The following is a 7,187-nucleotide window of genomic DNA, read 5'->3' as shown; positions in this document are numbered from 1 at the left end:
GAGTCCATACTGACAGCTCAGAGCCTGGAGCCTGGAGCATGCTTCAGATTCTGTGTCTCCTTCTCTTTCTGCCCCTCTCCCACATATGCTTTTTCTCTCTCTAAAATAAATAAGCATTTAAAAAAGTTATAAGAATTGTTTTTTAAATAAGGGTGGAATTCCAATTCGGTATGCCAAACAGCTTTTCAATAAGTGTCCTAAAACAACCAGCCATGTTTTCTGGAGGAAAAAATGTGACTGGATCCACTACCACACACTACGTGTCAAAATAAGTTCCACTCAGATTAGAGATTTAAATGTTAAATAGATTTAAGAAGGAAATTATAAAATGAGTAAAAGCTATAGTTTGAAGAGACTTTTTAAATCAAGGCAGGAAATGGAGATAGTTTTTTAAAAAACAGACTTCTTTGTCTATATGACAATTACTATTATTATTTTAAATATTTATTTATTTTTGGTACAGCGCACGTTGGGGAGGGGGTGCAGGGGACCAGGCCACGCACCCCAGTTGAAAGGTCCCTGAGTAGGTGGTTGGTTTCGGCGCAACATTTATAAGAAAGACAGACAATGTGAATGGTGGTAAAGCCACAGAACTCAGGAATTAGTCCTCTTGGCCAACGGAGGAGAAAACAAAAGTGGGATGATGGCCTTTGTGCACTTTCCAAAGAAAAAAGAAAAGTATGTAGGGTTGAGACCCGAAATTCCCATAAGAAAATAGATAGGGGATGTTAACTCCCTTTCCTAAATGTCCTCGTCAGTCAGAGTCATAACAAAATTACACATAGACGAACATACACACAGAGAAATAGACACAAGCATTTAGACCAACGATCGGAAAGACGACAAGGCTTTTCCTAACCCAAATGGGATCCCACTGCTTTCACCAGCAGTGTTCCTTAGGACCTGAATTTTACCCTTTGTGCCGCAGGACTTGACCCACAGGGGACCTGACCCATGGTCTCTCCTTCCTGTGGGTCCAAGACGTCTCTTGGATCCCACGGCCTCAAGCTTTTGAGGCACATCTGCCTGGCTCCTTTGAGGCCCCCAGAGACCAGCACCAAACAGACCAGACAAACAAAAAACATAAAAGAACAAGAAAAAGAGTACACTCACCAGCTGGCGATCAGGCCCTGCATGTCGGGGTCTAAAGGGTTCTGGGAAGGAGGAACTTCCCGGCCAATGCACCATATGTTATGCTCAGATCACAATATCATCCCCCAAAACCAGAGACCACCAGGGAGACCAAGGCACGCATGCAAAAGCAAAGGGCATTTTTATTATGGCTTAGGCTCGCTGGACCTAAGTTCAGGCTCACAGACTTCACCAGCGCAGTGGATACGTGCTGAGAGCCTTGAACAGAGGAGAAGCAGGGTTTTTATGGGTTTGGGAAGGGGAAGTTACAAGAGGGAGTTACAAGAGATTGTGATATAGGTACAGCAATCCAATCACTGTCAGATGATGGTATTGACAACAGTTTCAGCCATACATATTATTTAGAACATTGTTACTTTTAGCAGGACCCAATCACAATATTTGAGGTATCTTTGAAATTAACCAATTACAGAGTGAGCCCAGGCAGAGTGTGTCCTGAAAAGGGAAAGTCCTTCATGTAAATGAGGGCTGCTGGCCCGGCCAATCAGGAGTCGTCTGCCATGCCCCTTTATGCAAATTTTCGGTTTTCAAAGTGGACCAACCAGAGGTAAGATTATCTTTCTGAACATGCAATTTTTGGCATCCAGGGTGGACCAATCAGAGGCAAGACTGTGTTCTGTGTTCTCTGAGGCTTCCTGAAGCCTGTCATGGAGTTTATCTCTCAAAGAATTTTCTTCAAGGCCCTTTAGCAGTTATGTCTGGGCAAGACGCCTATCATTCAAGAAGTTAATTTTAGACAGAGGATTGTGTTTTCCCCCAACAGCAGGCAATGAGCTGGGAACAGAAATAATGTAAGGGAAAGCTGGTGTCACTAACTGACCCAAGTCGATGCAAAACTTAAAAGTATATGCCTTTTTTGCTCTTGCAAAGCAACGAGAAAACTATAGACAGGATAAACAGAAGCCACATGTACAGCCCAGGAGGCCAAATGTTTCACAGTCTTTCGACTTGTTCCATAACTTCCCAAATAGTTCTCCTGCGCCCCGGAGGCAGTGCCATCAACAGTCACTATGCAGGAGGTTTTTTGGCCTACTGGGCCCCAACGAAGGGGTAGAAAGAAGGGAACTGAGGATCCAAAGGGGGCTCTCAGCTGACAGCAGGAAACTGGAGGTGGGGCTTGAACTAAAAAAACCATGAGATCATGAGCTGAGCAGAAGATAGATGTTCAACTGACTTGAGCCACCCAGGTGCCCTGGCTGTAACAAATGTTTGTTCAGGGGGCCTGGAGGGCAGGGAGTACAGGACGGAGAGGGGCTAGCCTGGGGAAGGGGCCAGCCTGGGGGAGCACCCAGGACCAGATGGCCACAGCAGCACCACCAGCCTGGGGCTGGCCCTGTGGACCCTAAGATTGCTGACATTTTTTTACCATCTGTGAAAACTTCCCTGTAATTCATTTCTCCTCACTACAGTATGAAGAATTGTACCAAATTGAAAAGATATGAATGAATACCCCTCCCACCAAAGACAAAGGAAGACATTACACTTTTCTCATTACTCAGAGTCCTCTGGAATAAGGAGAATTGAGAATGGATTCAATGGATTTTTTTCGGTCATTGTTACAGTGTTTGTTCTATGAGACAACCAGACTTAAAATATTCTGACACCAAAGGTAATGATTCTGATACAGGAACATCAAATGACCTGCTAACATTTATAGAGGGAATCAAGGCCAGAAATAGAAACCATTATTACCTGGTTCCCAGTCCTGTACTTAGAATTCTAGACCGCACTGCCTTTCCTACAGAAAAATCTGTTGATACTGAAATTTGTGAATCAGCCAACCAACAAATTCAGGAGCAGAGTCCTACAGAAATTCACAATGCTGACGATGTTCCCACTGCTGCAGAAGCACACGTAATTTCTGAAGATACATGATACAGAGACAGAAAACAACTCTTTGAGTCTCCAAGACCAAACTGAAGAGGAGACGCTAGGCGAAGCTTTCTGAAATTCTTGGCAAGAGCCAAGCTTTGAATGTGATGGCCTGGCAGAAGTGGCCTTTACTGACAGCTAAGAGCAGTGGGCTCTAGAAATGTGAACTTTGCGAGTTCAGCAGTGACGAGGGAGCATAAGGCAAGCCGAGGGCAAAGTATAGGCTAACAGCGCCCCCACCCACAGGTGGGGTACGTGTGTGATGGTCCTCGGACACTCCTGGCTGCCTAAACAAAGGAAAAGGACAGAAAACAAATTGTTAAACTGACAGGAGTCTCTTTCCGTTTACAGATAACGAGTAAACTGGAAGAAAAAGGCAATTTATCCCTAGCCTAATCTCCAGAAACCTATAGACTGTTTCCTAGAGCCCTAATATCACCCTCATCAAGATGGTGGGGGCGGGGGGGGATTAAGTACTTGCCATGATGATGTGGGAAACAAACAAAAATGGAAAATTAAATTCCCTTACTGCCTACAGCCCACTGACAAGTCCTTGACACTGGCAGAGTGACCTTTTCCTAGGAGCTCAGCTGCCTCGATGATGTCACTTTGCTGGGGGCAAAAGGGAATCTTAGCTTTGCATTATCTTGACCACTCCCCTGCCTCCATGCCAGGATCCTGTCAGTCTCCTTAAACAACACATAAAAATCTTTTGCAGACCTCCTTTATCTTAAAAATTTTTTTTAAATGTTTATTTATTATTGAGAGAGAGAAGGACAGAGCATGGATAGGAGAGGGGCAAAAAAAGAAGGAGACACAGAATCCAAAGCAGGCTCCAGGCTCGAACCCATGAACTGTGAGATCATGACCTGAGCCGAAGTCGGATGCTTAACCGAGTGAGCCACCTGGGCACCCCAAACCTCCTTTATCTTTAACTGGCGAGTATATATTGGCAATTATACTCCAAGCACATGGTTCCCGATATACATCTGAAGGCTCTCATGACTGAGGTTTTCTAAACAGTAATAAATAACATTTTCCTAACAACAGCTAGCCCCTCAAGGCCCTGGAAACCTTGTTTCCAATATACCTTAGAGACTTACTCTGTCCCTAACCCCTCCCAACCTGAGGGTATATAATAAGTTACCCGCCACGTCCTCAGTGCAGCTCTTCATGCCCATGATTCCTGTCCCCAGTCGTGAATAAGGTCACCTTTCTGCACCAAAGACGTCTTCAAGAATTCTTTATTGGCCATCAGCTCTGAACCCCACCATCACCCCCAAAACCTGATCAAACAGCAAATATTTTTCTGATCAGCATATGATCCTGAAGCATAAGTGTACTGATTCAAAAGTGTGTCCAGTATGCAAGGACAGTTTCTCTACCAACATGCTTCTGATCCAACACGCAAACTGCATGAAGAGGACCCCGACATTTATAGATACTGTGACTATGAAACAGTGATTTTTGAGAACCTCAGGCAGCACAGTGCAGACACCCATTTTATTGGCCACCTTTCTTGGTGTGAGCGTGCCACGTACAGCTCTCCTGAAGCAGTGACCTCAATCTACACTGGCAGGAGCACAGCCGGGATGAACAGGACTTGTGTCAGTTTTGTGGGTATGAGACAGTTGATCCAGGAGACTTCCACAGCCACGGGGTGAGTGAACATACCCGAAGAGTTAAGTCATAAATATAACAATGGAGAAGATGGACAGTTACAGCCTCTTCAGCAAAATTACCTCTGACAAATGTAAAAACTTCTTTGTTGTCAAGCATGTGGTTTTCGGAGGAGACTTCTTGCAAATGTTAATAGGGGTGTTGCTATGGAGATATTAAAATTTCTCATTTTGTGATGACTGTGGGAAAGGCTTTTCAAGGATGCTAGAATATTACAAACAGTTATGTTCACATTTGTCTGAAGGAATTAATTTGTGCCAACATTGTGAATATTCAACAAGACAAACTGAAGATCTTCATATTCATCTAGATTTTAAGCACTCAGCTGACTTACCTTATAAACGTAGTAACTGCTTCATGGGGTTTAGGAAATGAGAGGGAATTATGAAGCTACCTTCCAGTCCATGAGACTGAAACAGGGTGTTGTTGAAAAAGACCACCAAATGCTGAATAGAAGCAAGGCAAAATTTTATTCACGACAGGGCCAAACCTGATCTCCTGATCTTAAGGAGAAAAGTGCAGAGAATGGCCTCGAACAAAGGTAGCAGTGAGCTTATATGGACTTCAGCAAGGCACAGGACATCACTGTTCAGTTAACTAATTAAAATTTACAGCATTTCAGGATAGCCAGTCACATTTTGACAAACAGACATTAGTTTTGGTGGGACCCTATCAGTTTTAAAGTTCTTTGTCAGAAGAGAGTCTTGAAATGACCAATTACAGTTAGGCACTCCAGATTCTGTGAGGTAGTGACTATGTGACTTCTTACATGTTGGCTTTGCCTGGCCAGCTCCAAACAGAAGGGTGGGGGAGCATTTTACAATGTAAGTTACCTGCTTAGGAAACAGACGAAGTTACAGAGGCAAGATGAGGCGGTCAGCACCTTCTGATAACTCTAACAGGGAGCCACATCAGCTTTTATCTCAAAGTTTTGGCGTTACCACCTAGTTAGTCAGACAGTGAACAGAGAGATACATTCGCAAGCAATTTACAGAAGCCAAAAACAGCCGGTTAATGATTTTCCATTATTTACTCAGGTTTGTTAACCTACAACAGAGACAACTTAATTACTTTCTTTAACTTCCATAATGTTTGTGTAAAATAATAAATTTGAGTGTTTTGGAGATGTTAAAAAAAACAATGAAATGTTTGTAGAGTAAAAGATGAAACAGGGGCGCCAGGGTGGCTCAGTTGGATAAGCGACTGACTCTTGACTTCAGCTCGGGTCATGATCACAGGGTCCTGAGATCAAGGCCCTCATTTGGGCTCCAAACTGGACATGGAGTCTGCTTAAGATTCTCTCTCTTCCTCTGACCATCCCCCCCAATAAACGAAACTTTATTTTTATTTATTTTTTGTTATTTGATATACATACACATCATGAAAGTATCACCACGGTAAGTGTAGTTACCATCTGTCAACACACAAAGATGCTACAATGTTACACTGACTATATTCCATGTATGGGTAGCTACACATCTCCTGGTCTTAATTATTTTGGAACTGGGAGACTGTACCTCTTAATCCCCAGGTGCACCTGTTTCCTCCACTCCCACTTCCCTCCAAGTCTTGAATAAAAGTGACAGTCAGTCTTGTTTATTTATTTTAAAAATTATTTTTAATGTTTTTATTTATTTTTGAGAGACAGCGTGAGCAGGGGAGGGTCAGAGAGAAAGGGAGACACAGAATCTGAAGACAGGCTCCAGGCTCTGATCTGTCAGCACACAGCCTGACGCGGGCGTGAACCCACGGAACAGTGAGATCATGACCTGAGCTGAAGTCGGACGCCTAACCGACTGAGCCACCCAGGCACCCCTCAGTCAGTCTTGTTTAAATAGATCTTTACTAACTGCACAAAGGCCATCCAACGAAAACCCCAGCAACATGCTTAGGGGAGTAACTTTATAACCATTTCTGGATAAGAGAAGAATGCCTGGTATCAGTGGATCTCACAAAAACAGATATACATATTTGACACAGGAAAAAGAAAGATTCACAGCAAATGTCAAACAATGAAAGCAAGGCATCAACGACTACGCTTGAACGTCGTGTCCAACGTAAATGACAATGAGAGGAAATGAAGTCCCAGAGACGGGGGGACTGAGTGCGGTAGACAGACTGCGTGATGGACTCCCGGGCTCATCGCTAAGGGACACCGACCGCAGGGCTCCAGGTCGTGCGGGGAGGCAGGCCGGAAACCCTCTACCGCGCAGGCTGGGGGGCGAGCCCAGAGGCGCCCCGCCCCCGCCTCCGCGAGCTGGCCCCGCCCCCCGCCCTGGGTCCCGCCCCGCCCGGAGCCGCGCCCCCGTACCGGGTTCCTGCCCCAGCCGTGTCCTGGGGCCGGATCCCGGCCTCAGTCCCAGCGCCGAGCGCGGCGGGCCACTCCTCGTCCACGCCCGAGGGAAGCCGGGTGCAGCCGTCGGAGGTGGAAGCCCCGCCCCTCGATTCCCGGCAGGAAGCGGAAGTGGCGTCACACGCTCGCC

General features: G+C 45.3%; 1 pseudogene; it reads left to right on the top strand.

Moving 5' to 3' along the window:
* The first annotated feature begins 2,590 nt into the window (after window positions 1-2,590).
* Window positions 2,591-5,134, top strand: LOC115273507 (annotated as a pseudogene).
* The last annotated feature ends 2,053 nt before the right edge of the window (window positions 5,135-7,187 follow it).

The sequence above is a fragment of the Suricata suricatta genome, chromosome 12 (genome assembly GCF_006229205.1).
Source record: "Suricata suricatta isolate VVHF042 chromosome 12, meerkat_22Aug2017_6uvM2_HiC, whole genome shotgun sequence".
Classification (NCBI taxonomy): Eukaryota; Metazoa; Chordata; class Mammalia; order Carnivora; family Herpestidae; genus Suricata; species Suricata suricatta.
The sequence above is the reverse complement of the archived record's forward strand: the minus strand, read 5'-3'. Positions and strand labels throughout refer to the sequence as shown.